This window comes from Microcebus murinus, chromosome 16, assembly GCF_040939455.1.
Source record: "Microcebus murinus isolate Inina chromosome 16, M.murinus_Inina_mat1.0, whole genome shotgun sequence".
Taxonomy (NCBI): Eukaryota; Metazoa; Chordata; class Mammalia; order Primates; family Cheirogaleidae; genus Microcebus; species Microcebus murinus.
In genome coordinates this window covers 17456244-17478741 of record NC_134119.1, presented here as the reverse complement: position 1 = coordinate 17478741, position 22498 = coordinate 17456244, and the positions used below count along the sequence as shown (strand labels likewise).

General features: G+C 33.3%; 1 protein-coding gene across 1 annotated transcript in view; it reads left to right on the top strand.

Annotated features, from left to right (window-relative positions):
* Positions 1–22498, top strand: part of MACROD2 (mono-ADP ribosylhydrolase 2) — a 1812973-nt gene that overhangs the window by 313072 nt on the left and 1477403 nt on the right.

Below are 22498 nucleotides of genomic sequence, written 5' to 3'. Positions count from 1 at the left end.
GAATTCATTTACATACAGTTTGAACTCAGTGGGGAATTGTTAATTATAAAAGAGACTTACTTAGGATACTAAAATTAAATATAAAAATCTTGAATTATTTTTCATAAGATAATACCAAAAGTCTGTTTTCTCTTTTATGCTTTGTATTAATTATAATTTCTGGTCTCATATTTTGTGATTTTGAGTAATTTATACTGAACTTCTTTATATTTAATATAGAAAATTTGAGGGCTAATATAAATTTTGGTAAGCTTTAGAAATAATAACTTTAATCATATTTCATTTGTATCTATTTGAATATATGCCTTTTTAGTCTTAGCAATAGAATTTTTAAATTGTTGGTTCTTTTCTAACTGTTGACTTAAATTACATATTTGACTAGTGAGCAGTTACTATATTGAAATTATGAAAAATCAAGTGAAGTAATTAACTAAATAAAGTGATTTTTAAAATATACATGATATTTTTGTGTTTATTAGATATTTTCAAGAGACCATTGCTAGATTGCCTTCTGCTACAAGGCTTTTGTGCATAGGTTCTCTCTTCTAGGATTACTCTTCCTTTCTTCATCTAGTAAATCATTCCCATTTTTCAGGTTTTAGCTCAGACATCAATTAGTATCCAATGCCTTCCCTGATTTCCTACATCAGTTCCCCTCCAACCCTATATCGTCTCATAACATGTGCCTCTCCTCTGTGGCCTTCGTAATAGTTTCCAGTTACATCTTTGTGATCATTTGATTACTGTGCATCTCTCTGACCGCAGAAGGAGCTCCATGGGGGCAAGAACCTTGCCTGATTTTGCATACCATTGTAGTCCTTGAGCCTGGCATAAGGCCTAGTACAGAAACAGCTTCTGGTGCTTGCTACAATGTTTGCTGTTGAATGATGTGACCAAAGAACAGCTTACCACAGCTTTTGTGATAGAAAGTGAAGTAGTATTTGCTGTCAGTGAACTCATAGTATAACTGGGAGAGAAAGATAAAGGAACCAATAATTATGAAAGCAATCTCTCATAGTTACTAATAGTGTAGGCTTTGGGCTGACCTGAGTTTGACTTCTGCCTTGCTATGTACTTACTTTAGGTTAGTCTGTTATCTCTAAGAACCCTAGTTTTTATATGTTCAATTATTTATGCAATTCTGAGAAATCCTGTGGGAAAGAGTATACTGTAACTAGTACTGAATACATATTCTTTTTAAATACAGGAGACTTTCATAAACAGGTTACACAGGAAATCTCATATAGCTTATTCTATAATGGCAATGCATTAATTTTAAGATATAATATTATAAGGATAGCTAAATATTTTCATCTACTTGGAAAACTAAAATATGTGAAACACCCTTATAAATAACTTCTTCAATAAGGAAATTAAAATGGAAATGACAGACTATTTAAAATGAGAAAAATTTAGATTATTACTTATCCAAACCTACATAATATAGCCAAAGCAGGAAGCAAAGAAAAAAATATAATATGAAATGCGCTTAGCAAGGGTAGAAAAAAATTAACTAGGAGAAAGAACAACATAAGCATAAAGAAAGTAAGAAGAAGGAACTAAATAAAAGTTAAGACCAGGAACAGTGGCTCATGCCTATAATCCCAGCACTTTGTGGGGCAGAGGCAGAGGCATAAGGGAGACAGAAGATCACTTGAAATCAGAAGGTTGAGACCAGCCTAAGCAACATAGTGAGATATCACTCTGCCCATTACAAAAAATTAAAAAAAATTAGCCAGGTATGGTGTTACTTGCCTGTAGTCCTAGCTGCTTGGGAGGTTGAGACCAGAGGATAGCTTGAGCTCAGGAGTTGGAGGCCACAGCGAGCTGTGATTGCACCACTGTACTCCAGCCTGGGCAACAAAGCATGATTCTGTCTTAAACACACACACACACATACATACATACATACATACATATACATACGTAAGTAAAAGTTGAAGCAGAAACAGTCAAACCAAGTAGTTGATCAAAGATCAAGAAAATTTGCAAATTCTGATTATGAAAAAGAAAACAAATTGAGATTTTGAAAGAGAGCATGAATACAGGTTCAGAGTTAAGAAAATGTTAAGAGCATGCTATTACACCCACACATTTGAGAATCTGGATGAAATGTATTAATGTAATTTTCTAAGAAAAGATAAATTAAAAAATTGGATTCAAGAAATTTAGACCTAAATAGATCAACAACCAAAGAAGAAACTGAAGAAGTAGTTCTTTGCATCTCATTTTATCTATCCCAATCACCTTGGAGAGTTTATCCTGATTATCCAAGACAGTGGAAAATAAAAACAAATTTTCAGTTCTCACATTCTAGAATTTGAAAGCACAATGTATCCTTTTTATTTATAAATCAAGGCCATCCTCTTCATGGTCTCATCATATGTCCAATAATCCCTCCCAGCCTCCTCCACTGAACTTCCTACAAGAAGGTTCTGACCTTTTAAAATTATATATTTCATTTGTGTGATTCTTTTTGCATTGTGATGTTAATATCTTAGGAATAAAAACAGGAGTGGTGGTGTGTGTGCTTCGTAGTCGAGTCTGAGTGGAATCCTCTATTTCAGAAGGTGGGACTCCAATCAATACTTGGCTCACCTCATACTAAGGATTTCAATAATGGAAGCAATTCATATTTTTCTTCTAGTTTTTCTGTCTGTTTTCCCAGTGTTTTCCTTTAGTTCACTGGTTTGATACCTTTTATTTCTACTAATAATATCATTAAAGTCAATACATACCAGCTTGTTGAAGCTACCAAAAGCTGAAACAAAACCAAAGATAGCATACACATAAGTGAAAATTATTGGCCTGTCTTAATTAGGAACATAAATATAGATATACTAACTAATAATAAATAATATTAGCAAATTATATCCATTACTTTGTATATTAAAATAACAATACAGTATGACTAAGTATGTTCCAAGGCAAGTAACTGAAACAGTGACTAAAACGTGGAAATGAAATGTGGTTTGGAGATTTATTAGAGAATGTCTGTATAAAATCATCTGTGCCTTGTGTCTTTCTAGTGGTATATTTTTAGTCATTCTTGATTAAAACTGATCAGATTTTAAATGTATTAGAGAAGTATATTAAATTGTTTCTTTGCTTTTCTGATTCTGTCCCTACTGACATTACCCTCAGTTCCCATCCTTGTCTATCTCCCCTACCCCTTTATTTCTTGTTTTTAATATACATCCAGCCTTTTTTTTTTTTTTTTCTTTTTTTTTTTTTTTTTGAGACAGAGTCTCACTTTGTTGCCCAGGCTAGAGTGAGTGCCGTGGCGTCAGCCTAGCTCACAGCAACCTCAAACTCCTGGGCTTGAGTGATCCTTCTGCCTCAGCCTCCCGAGTAGCTGGGACTACAGGCATGCGCCACCATGCCCGGCTAATTTTTTACATATATATATCAGTTGGCCAATTAATTTCTTTCTATTTATAGTAGAGACGGGGTCTCGCTCTTGCTCAGGCTGGTTTTGAACTCCTGACCTTGAGCAATCCGCCCGCCTCGGCCTCCCAAGAGCTAGGATTACAGGCGTGAGCCACAGCGCCCGGCCTACATCCAGCCTTTGATAACATATTCTTGTCTTTTGGAGGGTCCGTGAGGTATTTCTCCACAGAGTTATCTATTTAGGCTTTAAAAAGTTTCCAGCCTACGATTTATTTTCATCTAGTCCATATCCAGGAAGAAAAAGATATGATCAAAAGAATTCATTGCTTCTGTTTGCTATATACTCTTTACTACTGGTCATGCCTGATTTTACCATGGCTTTATAACCGTGTGTCCCAGTGTGGTTTGTTTTGAAGCATTCTCCTCCCTAGGGCATACTGTCAAAATTCATTTACAGCGACCCACACTTGGATTTTCTTTTTTAAGTCTTCAAATCTTTTGCCATTCCAAAAGTTCCCTTAAACCTACTACAGACTCCTAGAGTCTCTAAGGGACACACGGGAGAAAAGTCATTGGCATACCCTTCTTGACAAGTACTTAGGTACAAGATAAAAAAATAAATCAGCAAGTGGTGGCTGGTCTTTCAGCAGCCCTACTTTCTGAGAATCTCCAAACTACCACATGAAAAATACAGAATATTTAGTGTCCTTGCTTTCTCATGTGATTATATATCTAGTAAATGGGGTCTATCTAATATATATGTTTAATTTCTCTCCTATTTTTAAATATGAGGTGAAATATATTTGGATTATGATACCATCTTCAAGACTTTTGTTAGAACAAAATAGATTTTATTATTTACAAAAATAATGGCAAATGCGAATTGTCTGTAGTGTTTTTTTTTTTTTAATATGTATTTTAAAATTGAGTTGGTTGGGGGACTGTTTGAATCTGCTTTGCTTATGTGGAAAATATCATTGTTTACTATTTTTCTGCAGAGCCCTAATCCTTCCATTGTATACATAAACATCAAATAATTTATTTCCACTGAGTTAGCATAGAAATAATCAGGGATTCAGGATAAATATCCATAAAGCAATGCCTCAGAATATGCCTCTATGTGGAAGAAGTTAAACTAGGATTTTATTGGCATAATTTAAAAATCTTGAAAATAGAGGTTCACAGTTTCTATGTGAAGTGCAGTGTTAATTATGCAGGGAGAGTACACCTAAATACACAAGGTATTCGCATTTAGGAATAGTAGCCACTATTACATGGTGTTACACTAGTGTTGCATTTGCATACGTACTTATTGGTTTTGTTTATTATAGGATGTCCTCAGAGAATAATGTGTTGCAAACAAATATTGTATGTGTATGTAGGCAGTTTTTATTTAATAAGTATCAAAGTAAATGACTCTGAATTTGTTCTTAGAAATGTCCTGTGTTTTAAAAAAAAGATGATCATTTTATCATCGTGGTACTTTATCCCCAAAGTTGAAATGAAAATCTGTGTAGCCCCTGAAAATGGTGTATATTGCATTACATCTATAAATCCTTGTAAGGAATAATATATTTTTGAATGTTCAACCTTAATTATACTTTTATCTCCAACTTCTTTAGCATGTAATGAATTGATTTCTTTGCACTTTTTATAACTTCTAACAAAGTACTATTCTAAAACATTCTTAGAAAAAAAAATTCTTACAGATCAAAAAATTTAACTAGTTTTCTTAATACACAAAAAGCTTCAGTACAAATGACCTGCTGACCTTAATTCCCAGGAAACTGTCACATTACTTCTTTACCCCTTTGTCTAACTTAACAATGTGACCCAAAATACTGTGGAGCTTTAAAGTTTCTCAGCATTGTAAGGTCAAACTTTGGTCACCATAGTTACAGTTTAGATCTGCAGGTCAAAGGTCAAATAGATTAATGATGTCAGACACATCTTTAAATGGTTCTAACACTACTTCACCATGCGGTAAACAGCTGAGCATATTTGATATGACAAAAGTATTCCTCAGTCTTTCTAATAAGAATATCTTTGGAGACATCTTATAGAAAGGGATTTTCTATAAGAACTTGCAATATTGTGCTTTGGAGTCAGCAATAATAGTTGGCTATAGATTTGGATTATCAGATGCAGACTGAAAAATAAAGTATGTTAAATAGTTCAGATTACACTTTTCTGCACGTCTTTGTGTTTTGTCTCTTTGTCATCAATCTAATTGATCATCTACCAATTTATAAAAATAGGTGTCTTCACTCCCTTATTAATTTGTGGCTAACAATGCCAGTATATAGAAAAAGCAAGCTTTCTGATTAGTAGTATGTGTTTTTTGTGTGGGAATGACATGTGGTGTTTTTTCTTCTAATTTGGGAAGTATGCATTTAGAACAGTTACATTTATTTAGAAAAGTGCATTTGGGGAAACTTTCTCACATTAGAGATCAGGTAAATTCTCCATGTGTATTTTATATCTAAACACATTTTTTTATGGCTTCAGACTCTGTTTACACATTTTAGGGTTCTTGATTCATTTTTTTGTCCTAAAAGAAAATTGTTGCCTCCACTGTGAATCAGAATGGAAGGAAAAAAAAGAAACTTTAATAACTGAACATTACTCCTAGAAAAATTCAAATGATAACTTTTATATAAATAAAAAATACTCTATAAATAATGTTTTATCAAAAATTATAGAAACATGTAAAGATGAAACAAAAATTAAGTGAGATAAGATTAAGATTATTATTATTAAAGTATATTTAAGTGAATTAAAAAACCACCATGTTGTGACTTTCAAGCATGAATTATACTATAGAATATTGTTTTTAAAGTTCTTCCAATATGGAGTTTTGCAGCCAGTAGACAGAAATATGTTTAAGCAGTAGGCTTAGCTTAAATTAAACATTAAAGGATGCCCTGTTTCTAAAGGTTTTGTTTTCCATATGTATTTTGTGCAGCTGTAAGATTTTAAGCTTGCTGGAGCATTTGCTCTTGATCACATACTATAAAGGTAGACAAAGGAGAGAGAGCTAGGAGGTTTGGCAGCTGGGAGGTGTTAATATGGAATTTAATAGCAAAGAAAAGGGGGGTTGGGGCTTTTCTAGGTAAAGCAGAGATTGGCAGCTGGGAGGAGGAAAGAAGTCTTGGAATCTGAGAAGAGCTGGTAGTTCAGTTGCCTGTGAGTTTCAAATGACAAGCTAGCTTTCATGTGAATGAATGGATTGTCTCTGGTTTTGCTTTCAATTCAATGAAAATCATTGCCTTGTAGATATCATGGAAACCAACTACTTACTCAGCAGAGACATTAATTGCTGACCTGTTTGGCAGCACTTAGAAACATTGGTTCAACAAACTGATGGAGTATTCTGTTTGGTCATTATGCCAGGAGAATGACAAATCAATGTTTAACTACCTTTTGAAGAAGCCCACACCAGTGAAATACTGGTTTTGTATAAAACCATTTACTTACACATGGAAAGTGTCCTAAAACACCAGAAAAATGGTTTATTCTAAATGTAGAAAAAGTCTGTACTCAGAATATTAAAGTTGAGTTCTGACTTTCAGAATCTGAAATACCATTCTATATCTGTAAAAGTTGATAGCTGTCTTGCTTTTATATTTCTTGCTCCTGACACATGATTAAGATGGATAAACTAACCAGTACTTAATATCTTCGTATTTATATTTTATCAATAGCATGTGGAATTTTGGATATTACATTTTATTTACACTTCTTTCTCTAAGTTCACTTTTCTTGTCTACTTCCTGTGCTCTTTTTATTTAATTTTGTCAATTTATACATTCACACTTTCTAGTGCCAGAACTGTACATATTTTGCTACCTTAGCACCAGTTTTGTACGCATAACACCTTGTACATGTAGCAGAATTGTACATATAGCACCTTAGCGGCAGTTTCCCATCCTAGGTGCACTTTAAAAGCATGTGAGGAGCATTAAAATCACTTGAACATAATGCCCAGACCCACCTATGATCAGCTGAAATAGTATGGGGGAAAATGTTGACCTTGGAACTATACTTTCCTTGGGCTCTGGCTCTGCCACTTAATAGTTGTGTGATGTTGGGCAAGTTACTTACCTCCCTGCATCTGTTTTCTTACCTAAAAAAAGGAATAATAATAATAATAATGATACTGAATTTGAAGGGTTTTATGAGGATTTTAGAAAATATTGGGATAACTTGTAGCCTAGTCCCTGGTACTTAGAAGACTTCAGTAAGAGATAATAGTAAGTGATGATGATACATATCACTCTCTCTAGTTAGCTTACTGCAAGACTCTGGACAAGTCACTTAGCCTTTCAGGCCTCATTTCTTTACCTACAGAATGTACTTATAACCAATCTCAAAGAGTACTTGAGAGTGTCAAATTACAGATGTGTGCCAAAGGGCTTTGAAGAATAGAGAGCAATGTAATAATATAAGAGGTAGCCTTTATTCTTACTGCTAAGGCTGCTAGTACCAGCCTCAAAGAAAACATCATCAAAATTTGAAATTGTTTGTATGGGACATTCAATACTTCATTTATCATTTGCTCAGAAGGTTTCCTGGTCTAATGAGTTACAGACCACACCATCACTCCTGTGTTATTGAATACTTAGAGTGACAATATCCATGAAGATTTTTCACCACCTTGTCCTGTCACTGTTTGGAATTTGTCTCATTGCTATCTATCACATAGAGTTAATGCAGACTTGGGGATTTTCTTTGACTTTTTCCAAACCTGTACATCCCTCTTGGCTACAAATACCACTTCCTTAGGAGAGATAAATTGCTTTGAGGTCATTCCTTGCCTCTTTTCTGAACTCATCTTGGTATTTCTTCACATGCAGATCTTTTTAGAAGCCCAAGGAGAGAATCAGACACCTACTAAATTGGACTTGGCCAGAGTTGTCCATCTCTTATCATTTTGCTTTTCTCAGTTTGCTTTTTCTTTTTTGCCCTTAGCATGTTCATTTCTGTTTATAGACTTTTTTGCCACCAGTATAACTTTGTTTCGTTATAATAATTCACTTTTCCATTGATCTGTGTCACATATAAAGTGCCTTATCAAATATTGCTACAGCTTGGTAATTACCTTTGAGCCCATAAACCAACAGCTCTGTGACTGACTCAGAGTCAGGGTTCTAAGTGATTGAATTTCTTTATTTTCTAACGGTATTGAACATCAGTCCATGATATGTATTTATAAGAATGTAGGCTGTATGATAATTTTTTCTGCAGTGAAATAATTTTGTGTGCATTTAATTTTTACATAGTATATGTAGCAATGGTTCTCAAACTTAAAATCAGAATTACCTGGAGAGCTTATTAAAACAGAGTACTAGATCTTACCTCCAGAGTTTCTGATTCAGTAATTCTGGCATGAGACCTGAGAATTTGCATTCCTAACAGGTTTCCAAGCTGCTGCTGCCCTGGGGACTCCAACTGATATGGTGAGTGCTAAGGGGCACTGAACAGATCCCTCTTTAGGAGTAGGGTACTCATTCCCCAACTGCAAGGAGTACTGGCTGTGGTGGTTTCTAGGCCCCTTTGGGAGTTGCCCTCAGTTGATGAGAGTTGCCCTCAGTTGATGAGAGTTGCCCTCAGTTGATGGGAGCTGCCTCACTTAAAACTACAGTCCCCTCCCTAGTTGTAGCTCACCTGAAATGACAATATAGAGAGTCAATATAGGGAGTACAAAGAGCCCTCCTTCTTGCCTCAGTTCAGGATAACTCTGAGGGGCTATCCCAGCTCCAGAGGCCTCTGTGTCAATTGTATCAAAACCCAGCTTTTCTCTGCTTAATCTTGCTTCCTTCACTCCCAAGAGCACTCTCTGACTAACCTCTATCTCAAAGTCTGTTTCCAGAGAATCTGGCCTGTAGACACAGATAATAAAATAATGTTGTGTTTGTTAAATACATATCTGACAGTAATTAAATATCCCAATGACTTCTTGTGTAGGAGCATATGGAAGTTTGTGGTGGTTTATTTTATAATTTGTGAGGCCTCAGCCATCTAATTCATCACCAGAATTGCCTAGGAGGATAGTACCTAAGCTCCTATTGTTAGAACTTTTACTGGTTTCCCCTTAACTACTTTATCACCTATGGGTAAGCATATCAGTCCTTCTCTTTGTAGGCAAATTTGGTTATTGTCCTCCTTTCTGTTCATCTGCATTCTAGTTGCAAAAACTTTATCACAATTGTAATTTTTAGACTACACATTTGCTCCATTTCATTTACAATAAATGTTTTTGAAGACAAATTCCATGTCTCTTTAGAAGCAAGTTGTTCTTCAGTGGGTTAGAAGCAGGCTGACTCCTCCAAATCTACCTGTCCAAAACCTCAGCTATCCTTCTCTCCAAGCACTTTTTCCAATAATAATTATGATTAGCATTAGTGCTTTAAAAAATTAACTCTTTTAATCTTCATAGCAACCATATCAAGAAGGTATTACTATTATTATTTTAGAAAAAAAGAAACCAAGGCATAGAGAGGTTAAATAACTTACCAGGGTTATGAAGTCAGGAAGAGGTGGGGCCACAATTCAAATCTAGGAAGACTGTCTGCAGAATCGGTGCTCTTTACCTGTACAGCATGCTACAAATTTTCATTCCCTATGTGTTATCAATTGACAGTTATGTTATGATTTTTTTGTTGACATAATTTTTTGACAGCTTTATTGAGATATAATTTACATATCATATAAAGTATATAATTCAATGGGTTTTTTGTATTACATAATTCTTGTTTATAAGGATATATAACATAAAATTAGCTATTTTAACCATTTTTAAATATACAATTCAGTGGCAGTAAGTATATTCACAATGTTGTATAAACATTACCACTATTTCTCAAACTATTTCATTATCATACATAGAAACTCCGTAACCATTAGAACCGATTTCTACCATACCCCACCACCTGGTAATCTGCTTGTTGTGTTCATGAATTTGCCTATTCTAGGTACCTCATGTAAGTAGGATCACACGATATTTATCCCTTTGAGTCTGGCTCATTTTGCTTAGCATAATGTTTTTAAAGTTCATCCATGTTGTAACTTATATCAGAACTTCTTACTTTTTTAAGGCTGAATAATATTCTGTTGTACATATATACTATATTTTGTTTATCCACTCATCTGTTGATAGATATATTTGTTTTTTCCACTTTTTGGTTATTATGAATAACGTGGCAATGAACATTGGTATACAAGTATCAGTTTGAGTTTCTGCTTTTAAACCTTTGGATATATACCTAGGAGTGGAATTTCTGGGTCATATGATAATTCTATGTTTAGTTTTTTAAAGAACTGCTTAAAAAAACACTATGATTTTTATAGTGGCTGCACCATTTACATTCCCATCAATAATATATGAGTGTTCCAATTTCTTCACATCTTCGTAAACACTTCTTATTTTCTGTTTCTTTTTTATTTTAGCTATCCTAGTATATGTAAAGTTGTATCTCATTGTGGTTTCGCTTCGCATTTCCCTAATGACTAATGATGTTAAACATCTTTTCATGTGCTTATTGGCTATGTATATATCTTCTTAGGAGAAAACTTTAGTTTTCAAGTCCTTTGCCCGTTTTTTTTTTTTTTTTGGGTGGATTTCTAGATATTTAGCACTTGTCTGATGTATGATTTGCAAATATTTTTCCCCTTCTGTGGGTTATCTTATCACTCTCTTGATGGTACCCTTTGATGCACAAAAGTTTTTAATTTTGATGATATTAAATTTATCTATTTTTCTTTTTGTTTCTTATGCTTTTGGTATCTTTTCTAAGACTCCATTGCCAAATCCAAGGTTAGTTAAGTAGATTTGCCCTTATGTTTTCTTCTAGGGTTTTTATACTTTAAGCTCTTATATTTAGGTTGTTGATCCATTTTGAGTAAATATTTGTATAAGAGTCCAGCTTCATTGTTTTGCATGTGGAAATCCAGTTCTCCCAGTACTATTTGTGGAAGAGACTATTGTTTCACTATCAAATGGTCTTGATACCCTTGCCAAAATCCAATTAACCATAGAGGTATGGGTTTATTTCTGTATTCCCAATTCTATTCCATTGATTCATGTGTGTGACCTTATGCTACTATCACATTGCTTTGATTAGTGTAGCTTTGTAGTAAGCTCTTACTCGAGGAGGGACAGGGAGCATGGGCAATATATGTAACCTTAACACTTGTACCCCCATAATACGCTAAAATAAAAAAAAATAAAAAAAAGAGGAGGGTTAAAATGCCAAAATGCTTTAGTAAAGTAAAATAAGTCCATTGAATTTCTCACATTACTTAACTCTGATGAGTATAGTCTGATTGATATTTCTAGGATTCAAATTCATAAAAATCTGAGATTTTTAGGTTGGGGACATTTTATAAAAGAAGAAAGTCATTGGGGAATTAATTTTTATATTAGGTAACAGAACAATTGATATCATTTGAAATTATTAGTCTTGAGTTTTCTTTCACTTGACAAAGATAAAAAAATAAACTTGTTTCTGAGAAAACTATGTGCAAAATTAAGGCTTTTAACATTTTATAGCTGGCACTAGCTATAATTGGCACTAGGAAAGGAAAGAACTAAAATTGTGTTAATATAAATGCAAATGTTTTGTTTCTATCTGAAAGAAGAAAGATTTTTGATGTCCCTTGGCATAGATGTTTATTAGAGTGAAGTCTATTGCCAGTCTACATTCCACTGCAGTTGATTTTTAAATATGGAGCTAAACAGGAAATGTCATGAGTGATATGACCATCTGTCAAGTGTAAATGGAGACTGAGCAAGTGGATGTAATCTGCACAAAACAAGGCAAATGCATGGGAACACAATCTGAAAGAGTTTAAACTCAAGAAGCCACAAGCCCAGTGTATAATGTTTATTTTACATACTGGTAATTCTTGTGTGATTCAGTTTATTGTAACTCTTGTCACAACTGTGGTAATTTCTGCTAAGTGAAATTAAATGACATTTCATTTCATTTTTGGAGTTTCCATTTGATATATTTTAGAGTACCTGGAAGTCTTTAGTATTTCTTTTTTTAAATTCTAAGGAGTTATTTCCTAGCCAAGAAATCTGTTTTCATAGTAATTATAAATCAAGAATGCAGGTAAGAGGAAGGAAGAAACACAAAAGGGTACTTTATATAATCCCATTCCTCTGCACTGTTCAAAGGTGCCAAAAAGAAATCAGGGATTTTTAAAACTTGTACTAAGGGCTTTATAGAAGCCATCAAATTGGTGACAAGTTACAATGAAAACTTTTTTTATTGTAAATGCTCTCAGTTAACAGTATGACATCTCAGTAATCAGTGGAGAAAAAGTTCTTTCAGGCAATGTAAAGTATATTCTAAAGTGTTCTAAAGTGATTTTTCCCCCTATGGAAACATAGATAGAATACTCTTTTAAATAAAGCTTTGAGAGTAAAATGATACATCTATCATTTTAGTTATACATGTTATAAACATTTTTATTGAAATGTGGATGGCTACACCTTTATCACATTACAATTTTATTGTTTTATTGCTGTTTACGTTAACATCCATTAACTCTGTTGTGATTCATAGTTTAAAATGGGCCACAAAAATTACTTTCATCATTTCACAATTTTTAAATAAGTATCAACATTGGGCTATCCTGTTCCTTTAATGGACCAGTTTAATCCTTCGTAATGTAACCCTTTAAAGTCTCCATGTCAAAGATAGCATTTTTACTTGAAGAAAGTAAACATAAAAGAACTTTAAAGTTTTTACTATCTATTTCCTTAACTGATTTTAATGGACTTCCAAAACAATCAAGGGCAATAGATGGCCTCTTACTTCCAGAAGCCAATTTTTAAGTGCATGTGTTTCTTCTCCATGTTGACCTCTCACTGGGACATATTTGCCCCCTTTTGAAATGACATTTGCTAAATTATCTTATTTAAATGATAAATTGTGATATGTTCCTTTCCAGAGGTCAATTTAAAATTTTACCCTTTACAAATTTCAAATGATTTAAAAACACTGACATACACATTCATGCTCAGATATACACTACATATACCAAAGGATTTATAAAGATGTGTGGATCTGGCACTAATGATTGTATTACCTGCATATTATTAGCGTTAAAGAACAGGCATCATTTACTTATACTTTCATGCATATTTATTGAAGGCATGTATATTTATTGAAGGCTTGTTGTATATGCTAATATAGCTTGTTTTTGTTAGGTACCTAATGTGTCCCAGGCCCTTTGCTAAATGCATTCAGGGACATATATTATTTAGACTCCCTCTTAACCTTGAGGCAGGTGTATTGTTTTTATATCTGCTTACCAAATGAGGACATGAAGACAATAGAGAAATTCACCCAAGGACTATTTCTAGAAAGTGGTGGCTTAAATATGGAATTTCTCATCTGTCTGACTTCATGTAGAGTTATGGTATACAGTAGCATTCTATAAAAATCTATCTTGTAGAATTCATAGTTTTCTAATGATGATAGCTTTATCTCTATTGAATTATACCATACTCTTATCCTCAGATCCTTCTTTCTCTTCTCTGATGGCTTTTCTCAGTCTCCTGTTTCAAGTGCAGAAGAGAGGCCAGTACCAGAGATGGATACTCCATAAGGGTATGGCCATAGATGAGATCACCAGGAAAGTCTGGAGCAAAAGTAGGGTTGAGGATAGAAACCAGGGAAACACCAGTGACATGATCAAAACTATGCTAAGGGAAATGAGACTGACAGCAGGTGAACTGTATTGAGGAAGAACATGACAATTAATTGCCAAACTGATTCAAATATGTGGTTTCCAGGATTCTTTTGCCAACAATAGCTTGAGAAGACAAGCCATGAGAAGTCATGGCAATTCTCCCGGTGAATTCTTAGCTTTGTCTTTTGTTTATGGCTTCGGCATTCATCATCTCATTCTCTGAAACCTTTTTTTATTGTCTTCTAGCAATGCCTTATAGAGTTGTGAATTCTCTAAGTTGGTTAGCCACTAAATAAAGTTGAACTTCCTTTGATATTATTTTTAGTAATAGAAGTAGATATTATTTTATCTATTTTGCAGAAGAAATGAGACAGAATTGGTCAAATGCTTGCAAAGCAACACAGCTGGAAAGAAGTGGCAGGGACAAGATATGTCACTAGGTATCCATCAGCCTAAGGCTCTTTCCACTAAACTATAGTTTGGTTAAAGCTTTTCTTCCTCGATAGAAGATATTTTTGGGTATTGAAGATATTGATGAGTGTTCATTTATTAATATAATCAGCTTCTAAATTCCATTAGGGTTATTCACTGGAATATTATACCAAGTGAATTTTTCTGAAAATAGTTGCTCTCTCTCTTAAATGCTAGAAATTTTTGATTTTAAGTATGCAATTGGAAGTCTTACAAATGTGTATTTCACTCTTTTCTGTTTAGCATGCAACGATGAACACAAATTAACCATTTCTTAATGACTTTGGGATAACATGAAGATCATTTACTATACATGTACTGATTACTTTACAAATGTTATTTGCCTATTAATCAGATAGTTCTAGGTTATTATACTGCCTGGATTCTTACATCTGGTTTTTATAATTGGTCAGCCTCTGCTATTGATGGTTTTTGTGCTGTTTAGTAGTCTTTGTGGTGTTTAGTAGAAGCTCCTATCTCCCTTCTCATTTGCTGTTCCTATTAAGCATAGCATTGAGAAACCAAATATCATGGCTCAAAGAACTATAGCTTTAGCAACATTAAATGGTCTATGAATGTAGGGGTCCTTGAATAACTTCTTCATGATTACAGGTTAGCGTATGGGCTTTAGTAAATATAAACATTATGCAAGGGTTGTTTTGACCATCTTTTGGTTTGTCAACTGGGTTCTGGATAGTTGAATCTGCCAGAAAAATGGCTTGTGCACAGATGAGGTACAACTGAACCATTCTACGCCATCCTCCAGGCTGAGTGCTTAGTTTGCCAGAGCACGTTGTTCAGGCCCAATGGGCATGCATCTTTCATATTTAAAATATTTAAATTTTTATATTTAAGATGATGAGAAGCAGAGACAGAACAGCAGTTTCATTTTGGAGAAGTAACTGATGGTACCCTTCTTCAGGAAACCATGGATTTAGTTTTGGTGATTTTTTTCTCTTTCTTTTAATTGAGATGAAATTCGTATAACATATAATTAACCATTTGAAGTGAATTCATTGGCATTTAGAGCATTCACAATGCTGTACAACCACCACCTCTAATTTCAAAAGCTTTTCATCACCCCAGAAAAATGATTGATATTAATTCTTCTTTAAATGTTGTAGAATTCACCAGTGAAGTCATGTGGTCCTGGATTTTTCTTTTTTGAGAGGTTTTTGATTACTGATTAAATCTCTTTATAGTTGTCTCCTTGTTTGTAGTAGTTATGTTCTAAAATAGTTATGTAGTAGTTATGTTCTAAAATGTATATAAAGTCACCATAAACATTGAATTAGTGAATACCAAGCCATTGTTCCTAAGGGAAATATAGGATTAGGTTTCTGTGAGCCTCTGGTCACATTTTTGTCAACCAATTAATATATAACCTTGTTTAATGTGTGCTTTTCTTTAAAGGCACCTTATTTAATGTTCATTTCTTATAAATAATTATATAGAGTATTTCTTTACACTAAAACATTAATCAACAGGGTTTAACATTTTCCTGACTCTAGGTAACATGACTGTAAATTTCTTTGGCTATTGGCCTCACAACAATACTGTTCACTATGGTTTTTGTTATCAGTTGTTATCTCACAGATCCACAAATGTAGCTGCTTTTCTGTCTTTCCACAGCTTCATCATACACTACAGATGCTACTTTAGCACTTTCTGGATTGGCCTCACAGATAGATCCAATTTCGTCTTTTTCTGCATGTACCATATTGACTCATTAACATTGAACTTATAGCCAATAGCACTATGCCTGAATGAAGCTTATCTAACACTTGATTGCCTTCAAAAGATAAACCACAGACTTCTTGTCCTTAGAAACACTAGACAGCTCTTTGGCATTATGCTTGGGGCCCATTTCAAATAGTGAAATCACTATAAAAGCACAAAAAATTGAAAAAATATGTTATTAAATAGACAGCACAAAGGATATTGAGTATGAGAGCTGAGGCAAGAAGGCAGAACTTCACCTTGTTCATTCTCAGCTAGAAACTTACACTTTGATTAACTCAAATATTTTACTACTCTGCACATCGGAATGACCGTGAAAGCACCAGAGTATTGATTTAGGGGTTACAATTAAATTTTGGCGAGTAGACACATTTGCAAATAATCTGTGAGATTCTGTGAATCTGTGAATAAGAGGAATGACTATATTTGCTCAGGTATTTTTTTCTGCCCTTTTCTTTCTTTCTTTTCCTTTTGGGACTTTAAGAATGCACATGTTAGTATGATTAATGTTGTCCCTCAGGTCCCTTAGACTATCTTCATTTTTCTTTATTCTTTTGCGCCTCATACTAGATAAGTTCAATTGCCCTGTCTTCAAGTTCATGGATTATTTCTTTTAATTAATTCAATCTGCTGTTAAACCCTCTAGTAAATTTTTAATTTCAGTTATTGTACTTTTCAGCTCCATAATTTCTATTTGATTGTTTTTTTAAAATTTCTATCTCTTTATTGATGTTCTCTTCTTATTCATGCATCATTCTCCTGATTTTCTCTTACTTTTTGTCCATGGATTTCTTCAGCTTCATGAGCTGAAGACAATTAATTTAAAGTGTTTTTATAGTAAGTCTAAAGGCTAGACTTTCTCAGAAATAGTTTCTCTTCTTCTTGTAAATAAAAGAAGTATGAATGGGACATACTTCCCTGTTTCTTTATATACTTCACAGTTTTTTGTTATGAACTGGACATTTTTAATGTTGTAATGTTGTAAGTATGGAAATTAGATTCTTTCCTATCCTCAGGGATTGCTGTTGCTACTTGTTGAAGGCTGTAGTCCTCCATTTATTTAGTGATTTTTTTTCTTTTCTTTTCAAAACTATATTCTCTGTCATGCATGGTCATTAAAGTCTCTGTTTCATTATTTTTGTGGTGAGCCAGTGATGCTTGGCTCCACTAAGGGAAGAAAAAAAAAATGTCTGTCTCTTTAAATTCCTTTGACAGATACTGCCTAGGAAGTTGCTTTAGCCCAATAGGGTTGAAACAATGGCCAGACTCTGTTCCAGTCCCTCAGTGAACAGAACAGCCAAACATAATCAGAATACACCCCTCCTCCCCCAATTTTTGGAGGACAAAAGTCCTCACTGCCCACTCTAGCACTAGCAAACCACACCAACAACACGGTCTGCCCTCCCCATGGCTGCCAGCTGTGGAGCTAGGGATTGGGGCTAGAGGATGGTAGCTGCAATGTGAAATGCAAAAATTCACCAGAATTTTTGAAATTTACCAGACTCCTTTTTCATTCAACACTGCCTCTGACACTGCAAGTGTTTCACTAGACTTCAGGGTTCTGAAACACTGTGTAGTTTATTTTGACAGTTCTTGCCACCTCAAGTGGTTTCTGTGGAGACACCAATTCCTGAAGTTTCCTATTCTACCATCATCTGCAATGTCACTTTAGTTCTGTGGTCCAAACTTTAATTTCTTTTTATTATGTTTTCTGTAGATAACTTTTATGTAAGTAGTTCTAAGTCATTTGGAATTTTAAGTACAGTTGACCCTTGAACAATGTGGGAGTTAGGAGTGCCGACCCCCTGTGCAGTCAAAAATCCATGTGTAACTTTCGACTCCTGAAGAGCTTTATTGATTTTTTACTGTTGACTAGCAGCCTTGCTGATGACAGTCAATTAACATGTATTTTGTATGTTATATATATTATATACTGTATTATTACAATAAAGTAAGCTAGAGAAAAGGAAATGTTATGAAGGAAATTATAATGAAGAAAAAATATATTACTGTACTGTACTGTATTTATTGATATCATAAGTTGATGCCATCTGTTTATAAGATGAATCATCTGTCTGAAATGGCAGGCAACCAAAGCTGCAGAGCTCAATCTATGTTACATATTAAGCAATTCAACTTTTTCTGGAAATGTCATGACTTCTCTTCTTGTTGGGAGCAATTCTAGCTTCACTAGTGGCACTGTATATGGGTCCAGTGGTGTTATTTAAGGTTTTTGGTATTGCACTAAACATAATGAAAAATACACAAGAACTGAGAGAGATCATTTTTTTTTACTTTGATACACAATTTATGGGAGAGATAAACGCATGGAGAGATGACTGGCACCACATAGAAGCTTTTTCATAGAATATATAGGATTTTCCACATAGTATGTTTTACTTCTTCCTTTCTTATATAGATGCCTTTTTTTCTTTTTTTTTTTTTTTTTTTGCCTTATATAGCCTTATCATGATGGCTAAAACTTCCAGGCTGAATAGAAGTGGGGTGAGCAGACATTCTTGTCTTCTTCCTGATCTTAGAGGGAAAGCTTTCAGTTCTTCACCGTTAAGTATAATGTTAGCTGCAGGTTGTTTTTTTTAAATATATAAATGGTGCCTATTATTCCTAGTTTACTGAGAAGTTTTATTTTTTTCTTAATCCAGATATTGATGTTGGATTTCATCAAATGCTTTTTCTGCATCTATTGAGACAATTATAAGTATTTTCTTATTTATTCTTGTTGATATGGTGAATTTTGTGGCTTGGCCTTTGAGTGTTAAGCCATCCTTATATACCTGGAATAAACTCTATTTGTTTATAATATATTATCTTTTTTGTATATTGTTGGGCATGATTTGTTAAAATTTGTTTAATATTTTTGTATCTATATTGATTCAGGATGTGGGCCTGAAGTTTTCTTTTCTTGCAATGTGTTTTCTGACTCTGATATTAAGAAAACCTTGACCCCATAGAATATATTTGGGAGTGTTCCCTCATCAATTTTCTGTCAAAGTTTGTGTAGAATTTGTATTATTTTCTCTTTAACATATTAACTGTTATGTGAGTTGAATTTAATTGAGCCTGAGGCCTCATGAAGTATATGTAACTCACATGTCTCTTCACCTTGGGAGCCGTGAGAAGTATTTTTCAAGTTGCAAATAACTCATACACAGAAAACAATAAAAATGACAACGTTTTCATAAAATTAGAAAGGATCATTTTGTTTTCAAGGTTTTTATTCTATTGTAGTAAAACACCATGGCCCCAAGAAAAAAAAATTTTTTCTAGTGTGGCAGTCAATAATGTTAAATGTTTGGTGGAATTCACCAATGAAGGCATCTGGTCCCAGGGTAGCTATTGTTTGTTTTTTGTAGGGGAAGGTTTTTATTATAAATTTAATTTATATAATAGATATAGAGCTATTCAGATTTTTGTGTGTGTGTAAGGTTTGATAGTTTGAGTTTTTCAATTAATTTGTCAATCTCATTGAATTTCTTAAATGTATTGACATGAAAATGTTCATATTTCCTCATTCTTTATATATATATATATATATATATATATATAACCTATAATAATGTCATTTCTCTCAGTCCTAATCTTGGTCTTCCTTTCTTTTTCGTGATTAGTTGGCTAGAGATTTATCAATCATGTTGATTTTTCTCAAAGAACTAGCCGTTTTTTATTTAATTTCCACTTTGATATTTATTATTTAGTTTCTTCTGCTTTGTGTTTCACTTAGTCTTACTTTTTTTTTTTTTTGCTTTCTTAAAGTGGAAGCTGAGGTGATTATTTGAGACTTTCCTCTTTTCTAATATATGTATGTATAAACATTATAAATATTTCTCTAAGTACTGCTTTAGCTGCAATCCACAAAGTTTGTAATGCTGTATTTAAATTTTAATCGGCTGTATATACTTTCTTATTTCTCTTTTAATTCAGTTTTTGATCCATGGGTTATTTAGAAGTATATAATTTAGTTTCCAAATATTTGGGGTTTTCCCATGTATCTTTTTGTCAAGTATATAAAAAGATTTTGTTTTAGAGATAGGCTCTCACTATGGATTGCCTAGACTGGACTCAAACTCCTGGGCTCAAGCCGTCCTTCCATCTCAACCTCCTGAGTAGCTGGGACTACAGATGTGCACCACTGCACTCAGCTCTAGCTGTGGATTTCTAATGTAACCCTATTGCGATATGAGAATATACTTAGTATGACGTGAATCCTTTTAAATCTTTGAGACTTGTTTCATGGTCCAGGATGTTGTCTGTCTTGGTAAATGTTCCATGTTCACTTGAAAAAAATTTAAGTTCTGGTATTGATAAGTGGAGTGTTCTGTAAGTGTCAATTAAATCAAGTTGGTTAATAGTTTTATTCTATATCCTTACTGATTTCTCTCTACTTGTTCTTTTAATCATTGCAAGAGTGGTGTTGAAATCTCTGACTGTCATTGTGGATTTGTGTATTTATCCTTGCAGATCTATAATTTTTGCTTCATATATTTAGAATTTTTGTTACTAGGGGCATAAATGTTTAGATAGTGATTTCCTTTTTGTGAATTGATTCTTTTATCATGATGAAGCCCTTCTTATTCTTAGTAATATTATTTTTCCTGAAATCTGTTTTGTCTGATAATAATATAGCCAGTGCAGTATATTATATTAATATTAGCATGGTATATATTGGGCTATTCTTTTGACTTGTAACCATTTTGTGTCTTTATATTTAAAGGGAATTAGCCATAGTCAACATATAGCTTGGTGTTGCTTTTTAGCACATTAACTGCCATGAGAGTTATATTTAACTCACTCTAATTTTGACCCTGGAGCCATGTGAAGCATATATAAAATCTTACTTGTTGATGTTCTTATTGTTATGATTAATATTGACAATTTAATTCTAAAAACATGGATTAAATTAATTGGAGTCAATAAATTTTGTTTTTCTATTTATGTTTACCTTTAAATTACACTGAAACCTTTTATTCTATTTTCATAATAAAACACTGTGGCCCCAAGGAAAAGTTTCTGATTTTTTGCATGGCGGTCAATGTGTTAAAATCCAATCTGATTATTATTAATTTTTAGTTCATATAATTAGATCATTTACATTTAATGTAAATATTGATATTTCTGGGCTTAAATATAACATCTTGTTTGTTTTATATTGTTGGCTTATTAGTTATAAGTTTGTTTAGTGGTTGCTTATAGTATGCACATTTAACTTATCTCAGTCTATTACCCATAATAATTTGTGTATGTATAAGAATCTTAAAAGAGTATAGTTTTATTTTTATCCTTTTGGCCTATGTGCTATTTTTGTCATATTATTTATCTTTACATGTATTGTAAAGCTCACAGTATATTACTATAAATCTTTCTTTAAATAGTCAATTATCTTTTTTTTTCTTTTTAGTGGACACATAATAATTATACATATTTATGGGGTACAGAGTGATATTTCGATACATGTATACAATGTATAGTGATCAAATCAGGGTAATTAGATTATCTGTCACCTCCAACATTTATCATTTTTTTGTGTTAGGAACATTCAAAATCCTCTCTTCTAGATTTTGAACATATACAATAAATTATTAACTATATACATCTTACATTGCTATAAAACACTGGAGTGTATTTTTATTATGTACTTATCATTTTCTATCCCTTAACCAAACTCACTCTATCCTCCCCTTCTCACAACCTTTCCCAGCCTCTAGTGACTGTAAGTCTATTCTCTACTCCTATGAGATCAATTTTTTTATTCCCACATAGTAGTGAGAACATATGGTGTTTTATCTTTCTGATTTTTATTTCACTTAATATAGTGTCCTTTGTGATCATCCATGTTGTTGTGAATGATAGAATTTTATTCTTTTTATGACTAAATAATATTGCATGGTGTATATATACCATATTTTCTTTATCCATTCATCTGCTGATGGACATTTAGGTTGACTTCCTATCTTTGCTATTGTGAATATTGCTGCAATGAACATGGGGATATAGGCATCTCTTTAATATACTGATTTCCTTTCTTTTGGATAAACACCCAGTAGTAGGATTGCTGGTTAATATGGTAGTTCTATTTTTAATTTTTGACTCTAATTTGCATTTCTACCAACAGTGTATAAGAGTTCTCTTTCCTCTGCATCCTCACCAGTATTTGTTATTTTTGTCTTTTTGATAA